General features: G+C 49.6%; 1 protein-coding gene across 2 annotated transcripts in view; it reads left to right on the top strand.

Annotated features, from left to right (window-relative positions):
* The first annotated feature begins 276 nt into the window (after positions 1-276).
* The window catches only part of plxnb3 (plexin B3), an 82,290-nt gene continuing 70,423 nt past the window's right edge, over positions 277-12,143 (top strand). For both annotated transcript variants that reach the window (XM_084366139.1, XM_084366137.1), the window contains exon 1: positions 277-412. The gene's annotated coding sequence lies outside the window, so the exon portion shown is untranslated. The remainder of the gene's footprint in view (positions 413-12,143) is intronic.

Genomic DNA, 12,143 nt, shown 5'->3' with positions numbered 1-12,143 from the left:
TGAGACGGTCTGTCCCTGAAACGGATCAGAGTCCTGATCCCAATCAGAAACTGTGAGCCTGATGAGCTGCAGACAGCAGGAGAAACATGGAGGGGTGGCAGGGTCCGCCACATATAAACAAAGTAAAACCAGATCAATAATCACTTCTGATCACTCGGAGTGAATACTGATCAGTGAGCCTGTGAGCCAGGCAGCAGCCCGGCAACAGGTTGTTGGTTCTCCTCCCTGCAGAGGAGCGTCAGGAAAGCCTCCCGGCGGCGCGCGGAGCGGGGCGGGGTCTGTGTCGGACCTGTTGTGAGGCTCTCGGTCCGGATCGTGTACGTTTGCGTCTCTGCTGGACTCTCTGCGGGTTTCTGGAAGTTCTCCCGGGCCAGTTGGTCCTCGGCGGAGTGGAACAGCCCGCTGAGATCAGGTGAGTCTGACCCGGATCACTCTGTCCCCCTTTTCACGTCCCAAACTTGTCCCGAGCTGCAGCTGCTGCAGGAAGGAAGGCGCGTGTGAGTCAGGCGTGTCTGACAGCGACGCGCCAGACTCCGTTCACAAATCTGACCGTTTTAAATGTTGCCGCTTATCTTTGTCCTTTTACACCGGAAAGAAAAAAACTGAACGTGTTTCAGAAACGGGACAAGTCGGTCTGTGATCCGGCTCCGACTGTTAATGAAACCGTCTCTCTCTGTGTCGGTTCTGCGGGGTGAACTCACACAGCCGTGAAACACACAGCGGCGGAGGCTGAACATGAGCCAGTTTAAAAGTTGAGGTTTCTTTGACGGAGTCTGGTCGGTGGATTGTGACGGAACCGAACTTAACAGCAGAGAAGATTGAAAATCTGCTCCTGTGTGTGCGTGTGCGTGTCTGTGTCTGTGTGTGTGTGTGTCGGGTGTTCCCAGCCTGTCCTGGCACGGCACGGCTCAGCCCGCAGCCGCATACTGAATAGCTCACATTCCAACACACACACACACACACACACACACACACACACACACACACACTGTGTTTTTTATGGCAGAAGTGAGTTTAGAAGTCACCTTTGCTGACGTTGCACAGCCTCAGGAAAGTTTGCGTCACGTGACCCACAGACAGCAAGCAAAAACCACACACACACACACACACACACACACACACACACACACACACTCTCTCTTGTTAGCTTGTTAAAGGAACCTTCCACTCCAACTCAAGTCTCCATCTGCTGTGAACAACAACAACAACCAGCCCGCTCTGATCTCAGGTCAGTGTGATGTTGGTCTGAAACAAACTGAAGAGGATCTCTGACAGTCGATCAGCTGATTCAGGATCTGTACTGACAAGCTTTTAATGAGCTGCAGGACAAATCACAAACATCAACACGTCCTCCTGAGGACGCCTCGCTGTGAATCTTTAACTCCTCACAAGGAGCTGGAGGCCGGACCGTCGCTGACATGTTGTCTGAAGACACAGCTCAGCACCAGTCGGTGGGTCTGTTCGGTGTGGTGTCAGTGTGAAACGGACCTGTGATGATGCTCGACACCGTGTCCCCGCTGAGTCTGGGCTCAGTGGTGCCTTCAAGTTCTTTTACTGAAGATTCAGTGTCAAAACAAATGTGGTGGTTTTAAGAGACGGACGTCCGGCCTGGGACGGGCTTTATGTTCTGGTACTGCACTTTGAACACAACACAGAGGCTGTTTGTTAGCTGCAGAACCACGGATATAAAATAACGTGTACTGTTTTTACTTTATATCTGTGTGCAGAGCAAATCCTCCACACGTCTGTCATCAGGGTGTCCATGGTAACAAGTATGTGACAGGGTAACAGAGTCCGGTCTGTCCGGAGCTGATCGGAACCTTCATCCAATCACAGCTGAGAACATGATGGCAGCAAATTCTGATAAAGCTCAGAGCTTCAGTTCAGAAGTCATAAATCAAGTTTCATTAGTTTTACGTCTCAAGGATTTAAAGAAACCGCCATTTTGTTTTTAAAAGGTTTATAAAATGTCGGTCTTCCAACAACAATAATAACAACAACAATAAAAGCCTAATAACAATTATAATAACAATAATAATAATAACAACAACAGATATGTCTTCATCACATTGTTAACAGGACTTCTTGGTGCTTCAGACAGTGTGTTTCAGCGCCCCCTGGTGTTTCAGAGAACACTGCAGCAGACGGCTCAAGCTTGATTTATGCTTCTGTGTCGTGGCGACGGCGTAGCTACGTCGTCGACGCAGACCCCTACGCGGACCCTGCGCCGTAGCCTGACGTGCGCCTCCAAAAAATCCTGACTACGCGTCACGTCGACGCGTCGAGACGCGAACGGCAAGGACTGGGATTGGTCCGCTCAGACCGTCATTCCGGCAGTTGCTTTTCCGGTCAACAGTATAACAACACCGCCAGTTACTTCTGCTGCCTGCATGCTTGTCTCCTATTGCTTGTGAACTCCGTGCTTTGTGAGATCCCAGCAGGGCAGGAGGAGTATTGGTGTTGTGTAGCATGTAGCTTGTAGCCCCACACTGTGACCAGAATGCTACACAGCAAATCCGCTCTGACCGCAACTGCAGTGAGAGAGAGCAAGAACCCCCCGAAACCAACCCCCCCCCCCCCCCCCCCCCCGGCTTGGCGGTGAATTGCAGACCAACGCGTTCCCTCGACGCAGAACTTCGAATGCTCAATGACGGCGTCGGGTCGACGACGTAACTACGCCGTCGCCGCGACGCAGAAGCATAAACTAGGCTTCACGTCTGTACTGTGGCGGACCACGCCACCACATGACACACACCAACATAAACAAAGCTTAAAGCCTCCTGACGACTATTCAGGTCTGTCATCACCACTTCAGTTTGAAAAAGACCAATGATGAGCCTCCTCTTCCTCCTCCTCTTCCTCCTCCTCGTCCTCTTCCTCGTCCTCTTCCTCCTCCTCTTCCTCCTCCTCCTCCTCCTCCTCTTCCTCCTCCTCCTCCTTTTCCTCCTCCTCGTCCTCTTCCTCCTCCTCCTCCTCCTCCTCGTCCTCTTCCTCCTCCTCGTCCTCTTCCTCCTCCTCTTCCTCCTCCTCGTCCTCTTCCTCCTCCTCCTCCTCCTCGTCCTCTTCCTCCTCCTCCTCCTCGTCCTCTTCCTCCTCCTCTTCCTCCTCCTCGTCCTCTTCCTCCTCCTCGTCCTCTTCCTCCTCCTCTTCCTCCTCCTCGTCCTCTTCCTCCTCCTCCTCCTCCTCGTCCTCTTCCTCCTCCTCCTCCTCGTCCTCTTCCTCCTCCTCTTCCTCCTCCTCGTCCTCTTCCTCCTCCTCCTCCTCCTTTTCCTCCTCTTCCTCCTTTTTCTCCTCTTCCTCCTCCTCCTCTCCCTCTTCTTCCTCCTCCTCCTCCTCCTCGTCCTCTTCCTCCTCCTCGTCCTCTTCCTCCTCCTCCTCCTCGTGCTCTTCCTCCTCCTCCTCCTCGTCCTCTTCCTCTTCCTCCTCCTCGTCCTCCTCTTCTTCCTCCTCCTCGTCCTCTTCCTCCTCCTCCTCCTCGTCCTCTTCCTCCTCCTCTTCCTCCTCCTCGTCCTCTCCCTCCTCTTCCTCCTCCTTTTTCTCCTCTTCCTCCTCCTCTTCCTCCTCCTCCTCTCCCTCTTCTTCCTCCTCCTCCTCGTCCTCTTCCTTCTCCTCGTCCTCGTCCTCGTCCTCTTCCTCTTCCTCGTCCTCCTCTTCCTCCTCCTCTTCCTCCTCTTCCTCCTCCTCTCACTCCTCTTCCTCCTCCTCCTCCTCCTCCTCTTCCTCCTCTTCCTCCTCCTCCTCCTCCTCCTTTTCCTCCTCTTCCTCCTCCTCTCCCTCCTCTTCCTCCTCCTCCTCTTCCTCCTCCTCTCCCTCCTCTTCCTCCTCCTCGTCCTCCTCTTCCTCCTCTTCCTCCTCCTCTCCCTCCTCTTCCTCCTCCTCCTCCTCCTCCTCTCCCTCCTCTTCCTCCTCCCCCTGCTCCCTCACAGATTCTTACAGTAGGAGAACAGTGTGACACTTGTGTTGGTTGCAGCCTCTGCAGTGATTAGCTCGTGTGCTAATGTTAGCGCTGTGTGCAGCCTGTACAGACGAGCCTGAAGCTCGTTTACACTTCGGGTTCTCAGAACCTTTCAGGACACTGATTGGTTCCTTCAGCCTGTCGTTGTCAGTGTTTCCATGGCGACCTGTGACTCCACGCTGATAAACAAAAAAACTTAACGATCTCTGATAAAAATTGTGCTAAAACTTGACCAATCAGAAACGTTCAGTGCTGTTCAGCTGCTTATTGGTGTTCCTGGTCTGGTCCTGGTGTGGTCCTGGTGTGAGTCCAGTTCAGTGTGACTGTGAAGATGTTGGGTTAAACCTGCAGATTACAGCACATTAACACTGTGTGTGTGTGTGTGTGTGTGTGTGTGTGTGTGTGTGTGTGGATTAGAGGTGATTAAACAGTAATCTGAATCTGGACTCAGACTAAATCCTTCAGATTAGTCAAATGGACGTTTCAGTTAAATAATCTTCATCATACAGATGATGATGATGATGATGGTTCATACAGGTCACATGACCTGAGAGTCAGTGTGTGTGTGTGTGTGTGTGTGTGTCCTCTTTTCACCAAATCTCATTGAGAAAACAACAAATTATGTTTCTTCTCATGTGACCCTGAGCAGTGACTGTCAGGAGGAACCTGAACCATTTAAAGGCCAATTACGTCACAACGCCGCGCGAAGGCTGTCCAAATTCGAAGGCTCCTTCAAATGCAGCCCACAAATGCAGCCTTCTTTTCCCTGTTTTCGGAGGACGGACCGCTACTATCCTTCGCGGCCTCCAATGGCGACATCAAGTGGTGCAGACTTGACATTTAAATGTAAGTACTGGGTTTATACTCGGTTTTTACTCATTTGAACATCCATTGCCAGATATGTTAAACTTCAGCGGACTTTCAGTTAAAATATGTGACGCTGGTAATGCATTAGCATACGGCATAAATTAGCATTATGCCGTTGGAAGTAAAGCCTTAAAAGCCTTCACTTTCAAAATGTTAAACGTTCAGAAAACCATAAAATCCATTCAGTCAACTCTCTTTCGCGGGCCTGGGCGGCAGAAATCGTGACGTAACGGTAAGGGCGGGAACATCTGGTGACGCAACCAGGAAATACTCCGAAGGCTAGACCGTCCAATTTAACAACGGTTGACACGGCCGTCAAAGGACTCTCCGAAGGACCCGGCCTTCGGAGTCCACAAAGGCCGGGTCCTTCGAAGGATGCAGCCCCTGAATTTGGACACAGCTAGTGAGCGAGAGTCATCTCACACCAAACTTCATATCATTATCCACAACAACCAACCGATCAGCTGTCAGAAGCTGATGATCGAGCAGCCGCCATGACAGACAAACATCATCTCCATTAACTCCCCTCTGAACTGAGAACAGCTGTTAATGCACAGGTGAAGCCCACCTGAACCTGTGAGTGACATCACCACATGTTCTAACTGACACATGAAGGAAACATGTTTATGATTTTATGAAATCACCACAAATCAAAATGTTTCCTACAAACACGTCATGATAACGTTTACATGTTTACAGTTTGATGTGATTAAAGTGACGACACACAGTCACAGACAGCAACAACTCTACAACACAACTGTACCACACACACAACAGGACAGTCACACTGGACTGAGCTGGTCCAGTCCTGAACCAGGACGCACACACACACACTGTGCTGATCACTGATCAATGAACCACTTCAATCACACACAGGACGTGTTCTGTTGATCCAGTTCAGACCTGAGCTACAGGCTCATCAATTTCCTGTGTGTGTGTGTGTGTGTGTGTGTGTGGCTCCTGGGAGTATGCTGTCACATGTATTATGTATGTTCACATACCAGCACAGGTGCTGCTGGTTGTGTATCAGTTGTATTTGGACAGGTGAGTCGTCCTCATGTGGGATTGAAGACGTCATCATCACCTCTTTGTTTTATAATCTCTGCACGTGTGACAGATTTAAACTGTGGTTCTATAGAAGTTGTTCCTCCATGTGGAACAGAACAGAACCAGACATTAACTAACGATCCTCAGTTATCTGAAGCATCTCGTGTTTGATCTCCTTTACAGTTCATGAGTGTTGAACCGCAACTTGTAGTTTCAGTTAAAAAGTCTTTGTAGTTCGATCAGAGTGAGATGTCTTCACTAATAAAACCATCAGAGTCAGAGTTTGGAGTACCCAGGTTATGTTCGGGTCTTTGGAGTACCCTGGTATGATCAGGTCTTAGGAGTACCCAGGCTATGATCAGGTCTTAGGAGTACCCTGGTTATGATCAGGTCTTAGGAGTACCCAGGCTATGATCGGGTCTTACGAGTACCCTGGTTATGATCAGGTCTTAAGAGTACCCATGCTATGATCAGGTCTTAAGAGTACCCTGGTTGTGACCGGGTCTTACGAGTACCCTGGTTATGATCAGGTCCTAAGAGTACCCTGGTTATGATCGGGTCTTAGGAGTACCCAGGTTATGATCGGGTCTTAGGAGTACCCAGGTTATGATCGGGTCTTAGGAGTACCCTGGTTATGATCGGGTCTTAGGAGTACCCAGGCTATGATCGGGTCTTAGGAGTACCCTGGTTATGATCAGGTCTTAGGAGTACCCTGGTTATGATCAGGTCTTAGGAGTACCCTGGTTATGATCAGGTCTTAAGAGTACCCAGGCTATGATCAGGTCTTAAGAGTACCCAGGTTATGATCAGGTCTTAAGAGTACCCAGGTTATGATCAGGTCTTAGGAGTACCCTGGTTGTGACCGGGTCTTACGAGTACCCTGGTTATGATCAGGTCTTAAGAGTACCCAGGCTATGATCGGGTCTAAAGAGTACCCTGGTTGTGACCGGGTCTTAGGAGTACCCAGGTTATGATCGGGTCTTAAGAGTACCCTGGTTATGATCGGGTCTTAGGAGTACCCAGGTTATGATCGGGTCTTAGGAGTACCCAGGTTATGATCGGGTCTTAAGAGTACCCAGGTTATGATCGGGTCTTAGGAGTACCCTGGTTATGATCGGGTCTTAGGAGTACCCTGGTTATGATCGGGACTTAGGAGTACCCTGGTTGTGACCGGGTCTTACGAGTACCCTGGTTATGATCGGGTCTTAAGAGTACCCAGGCTGTGATCAGGTCTTAAGAGTACCCTGGTTGTGACCGGGTCTTAGGAGTACCCAGGTTATGATCGGGTCTTAAGAGTACCCTGGTTATGATCGGGTCTTAGGAGTACCCAGGTTATGATCGGGTCTTAGGAGTACCCTGGTTATGATCGGGTCTTAGGAGTACCCAGGTTATGATCGGGTCTTAAGAGTACCCAGGTTATGATCGGGTCTTAGGAGTACCCTGGTTATGATCGGGTCTTAGGAGTACCCTGGTTATGATCGGGTCTTAGGAGTACCCTGGTGATGATCGGGTCTTAGGAGTACCCAGGTTATGATCAGGTCCTTGAGAGACTGTAGGAAGTTATATATTTAAGGTTCTGGGGTGTGATCTGTGTATGTTGACATGTTAATGAACTATATTTAAATGTTTCTTGAATGTAACATTTCTGTGGTTTTACATCAGCCTCACTTTCAGTTTCTTCTTCACTGACCTTGTGTTGAATCTCACATTCACTTCACGCTCTTCACTCAGTCAGAAACCTGGAGTCTTCTGGAATCAGAGCGTTTCTGGTATTTTTGCTCAAAGACTTCAAAGAATGAGCAAAAGGACGAAGCGAAGGGCAGCTGCTGTCGATGGAGGCGCTGGTCCTGAATCTGAAGTCCAGTTTCCTTCATTTACGTCTCCAGGACAGACTGAGACACAAAATCATTTCCTGTGAAGATTAGTCATCGAGTCTTAACGTGGTTCAGTCGTCAGGAGGCTTTGTTGGTAGAATAAAAGCAAACACACTTCCTGTCTTCAGTCTCAGGCTGTGTTTGATGTGTTTTGACGCCCTGAACCTGAACTGACAGGACAGGGGGGTGGGGTGGAGGAGGGGGGGGGGGGGGGGGTGACCGGAGGACGAGTTGAAACAAACAAGAAACTCACAAAGACACGGGGGGGGGGGGCTATTGTTGATCCTGGATTAGGGCGTGGCCTCAGAGAAGATTATATACACACACACACACACACACACACACACACACACACTGTTGAGTGGAGTGTGAATGAAGCGTCCTTGATCGCACCAACTGCTGAGCCCCCCCCCATGAATACTCATCACCCCCCCCACTCCCCCCATCCCTCGAAGTTCCCCCAACACGCACACCTCCCCCTCCTCCCCCGTGTGTGTCAGATCACACACACACCAACTGTGTGCGTAGCTGGAGGTGATATTAATAATCCATAAAGAAGCTGGTTTCTCTCGATCGCTCCCTGTGGAGTCAACACACACACACACACACACACACACACACACACACACACACACACACACACTGCTAACCAGCTGTCTGTATGCCTGACAGACAGACAGGATGGTGGAGTCATCACTTTCTGTGTTGCTGGAGTTTTAAAACTGATCCAGGATCAGAGCCGAGTATATGATTACTGCAGCGGCCTGAGAACATAACAGGATGATAATAATAATAATAATGATAATAATAATAATAATAATAAACAAAGTGTTGATGTTTGACACCTGAAGTACATTTAGTTAAAAATACTGGAGACCTTCAAAGACCTGTGTCAACAGTCTCCACCAATCAGGGTGGAGTGTTCCGAGACTAAGTTTCAAGACCAGGTTTAGTCTCAGGACCAGGTTTAGTCCCACTGTGAGTGCAGACGGCAGAACAGAATAAAACCGTCTTCATGTTAGTCAGGCGTGTCCCTGTGATGGTCGAGGTTTCCATGGAGACGGTAGTGGTAACCGTGGTGATGAGGAGTGTAGCTGACGGCGAGCAGAGCGGGACCTCAGAATGATAGTAATACCAACACGTGTGTGTGTGTGTGTGTGTGTGTGTTGATAATTGGCTGTGATGAAAAATTCTCTTTGATGTCGAAGTGAGAACGCCTGAAGAGCCAGAAACAGTCAGCAGGAGACAGTCAGTCAGAAACAGTCAGCAGGAGACAGTCAGTCAGAAACAGTCAGCAGGAGACAGTCAGCAGCAGACAGTCAACCAGAAACAGTCAGCAGGAGACAGTCAGTCAGAAACAGTCAGCAGGAGACAGTCAGCAGCAGACAGTCAGCAGCAGACAGTCAGCCAGAAACAGTCAGCAGGAGACAGTCAGCCAGAAACAGTCAGCAGGAGACAGTCAGCCAGAAACAGTCAGCAGGAGACAGTCAGTCAGAAACAGTCAGCAGGAGACAGTCAGCCAGAAACAGTCAGCAGGAGACAGTCAGCCAGAAACAGTCAGCAGGAGACAGTCAGCAGCAGACAGTCAGCCAGAAACAGTCAGCAGGAGACAGTCAGCCAGAAACAGTCAGCAGGAGACAGTCAGTCAGAAACAGTCAGCAGGAGACAGTCAGCCAGAAACAGTCAGCAGGAGACAGTCAGTCAGAAACAGTCAGCAGGAGACAGTCAGCAGCAGACAGTCAGCCAGAAACAGTCAGCAGGAGACAGTCAGTCAGAAACAGTCAGCAGGAGACAGTCAGCCAGAAACAGTCAGCAGGAGACAGTCAGTCAGAAACAGTCAGCAGGAGACAGTCAGCCACAAACAGTCAGCAGGAGACAGTCAGACACAAACAGTCAGCAGGAGACAGTCAGTCAGAAACAGTCAGCAGGAGACAGTCAGACAGAAACAGTCAGCAGGAGACAGTCAGACAGAAACAGTCAGCAGGAGACAGTCAGCAGGAGACAGTCAGTAAAGTGCCCAGTAAAGTGTGGGACTGGGAGGTTTCCATGATGATGACAAACATCACAGCTGACAGGTGGCTGAAGATGGAGGCTGTCTCACCTGCACAGGTACATGAAGGTGTCTCGTGGACCACAGTCGGTTGTATGAACCTGTGAGCATCTGTGGTGCGTCGGCACCGTCGGCACTACAGGTGTGAATCTTCACCGGCCTCACGGGTCGATTTAGATTCTGCTGATGAACGATTGTCGATGCGTCTCAGCGTCCTCGCTGATCACCTGACACGTCTGTTGTCATCTTCACATGGCAGCTTTAAGATGAAACATGTTGCATGCTCCTTCTGCTGGCCAGGATGTGTCACTGCGGCTGGTGATTGGCCTCCTGCCTTTCCAGGTGAAAGCGTCTGGCTGATTGGGAATAAACGTTAAGAGGGGGAGGGCACTGGGCTCTCTCTCTCCATTCCACCTGACCAGAGATGCAGTCAGTCAGCTGGGAGGCTGGCTGTGGTGTCATGTGTCTCTGATGGGTGTGTAGTCCAGTTTTTGTGTCTTTGTTTCAGTCAGGTTTAGTTGTTCCTTTGTGTTAGCGTACAGTGTTAGCCCCCAGCTCTGATGGCCCTGGTGGGCTGATCTGGGAGGCTGCCCGGCCCATCAGTTTGTTTGATTGATTTAATTGATTGATTGATTGCTGTTCAATTAATAAATGTACCTTCATTTAAACTGCAACTTGTTTGATGCTCTTATGTTAGACCTCTCACAGCTGGACTGCAGAGCTGACAGCACCTCCTTAGATCTCGGCTGCTGTTACGACGTTAGCTTCAGGTGAAAATGTCTGATGTGATTAGTAATTGTTGCGAGGCAGAAGTCTCGTCCAGTTCGTGCTTCACAACAAGTTCATACATTTCTGACATGTGCCCCGAGATGTCCGCTGAAAGAATTCTCTGCAAGTTTCCGAAGTCGGCACCGTCGGCTCTTGTCGGCTCTTGTCGGCGGCTTTTTGTTGGCTGATGTGTTGAATCTGTGGCTGGGCCCATCTGTGAGAGAAATCACTGTGATTGGCTGTTGAGCTCAGCGAATCATTGCAGGAGAAGAGAAACAAACGTGAGAGCCTCTCGAGGGCCCGATCACACACAGATCCAAACTTGTGGTTTGCTGCCGTGTAGAGTCTTTGTGTTGTTATGAACATAAATGTTTGAACCAATGAGAGACTTCAGACTGAACATGTGATTAAATGTGACTGACATCAGCTGACGTGATGCGTTCAGGACCTGCTGGGATTTAAAGATCAGCTGCACATAAACTTTATTGAGCAGTTTGAACAGTCTTTATTGAGACTCTAGGCTTTGACAGAGTCTTTATTGAAATGGGCTCGGCTAACAAAGAGCGCCTGAACAAAAGGAGTGAATTTAAATGAACTTTATTGAAAGACTGGTGGTGAACAGCGTTAATGAAGAGTCAGGCTCCAGCAGAGAGGCTTTATTTAAACACAGTCTGTGGACAAAGAGGAACAAAACGACAGGATGAGCTCTGATGAAAAGAGCCATTCAAAAAGCTTTATTGACACACAGAGCTGCAGCGTTGACAGTCTGTAACAGGATGTGTGTGTTATTACTATTATTGTTATTTTTCATACAATCATTTAAGCTCGTGTGAAGAACGATCAATAATTCTAACAACTAGTTCAATAGTTTGTGAAATGTTGTAGAGCTGATTATTGATCGAACACTAATCATCAATAATCCATCGCAGGAAACTGACCCTGGTTCTGCCAATGAGCCAATCACAACAACTCCTCACACTCACTGTAACTGTGTGTGTGTGTGTGTGTGTGTGTGTGTGTGTGTGTGTGTGTGTGTCCTGCTGTTTGTAATGAAGCAGGAAGTTCCTCCTGTGTGAGAGAATGAGCTGAATTTACTGTCTCACTGTTTTTCATTTCCTCTGCTGGTGCTCACTCTTCCTGCCTGTCTGTCTGCCTGCCTGTCTGTCTGCCTGTCTGTCTGCCTGCCTGTCTGCCTGTCTGTCTGTCTGCCTGCCTGTCTGCCTGCCTGCCTGCCTGCCTGTCTGTCTGTCTGTCTGCCTGCCTGTCTGCCTGTCTGTCTGCCTGTCTGTCTGCCTGCCTGTCTGTCTGTCTGCCTGCCTGCCTGTCTGTCTGCCTGCCTGTCTGTCTGTCTGCCTGCCTGCCTGTCTGCCTGTCTGTCTGCCTGCCTGTCTGTCTGTCTGCCTGCCTGCCTGTCTGTCTGTCTGCCATCAGTCACAGTGAAAGTGTGGACTCTTCAGTGTGACACCGTTTCAGACTGTTCCTTTAAGACCCCCCCCCCCATGTTCAGATTACAGACTGTTGAATTATGTGTTGTCACTGAACATCACACACACACACACACACACACACACACACACACACG

This window comes from Pagrus pagrus (assembly GCF_965226575.1).
Source record: "Pagrus pagrus genome assembly, chromosome: 11".
Lineage (NCBI taxonomy): Eukaryota > Metazoa > Chordata > Actinopteri > Spariformes > Sparidae > Pagrus > Pagrus pagrus.
This window is presented reverse-complemented; position numbering and strand designations above follow the sequence as displayed.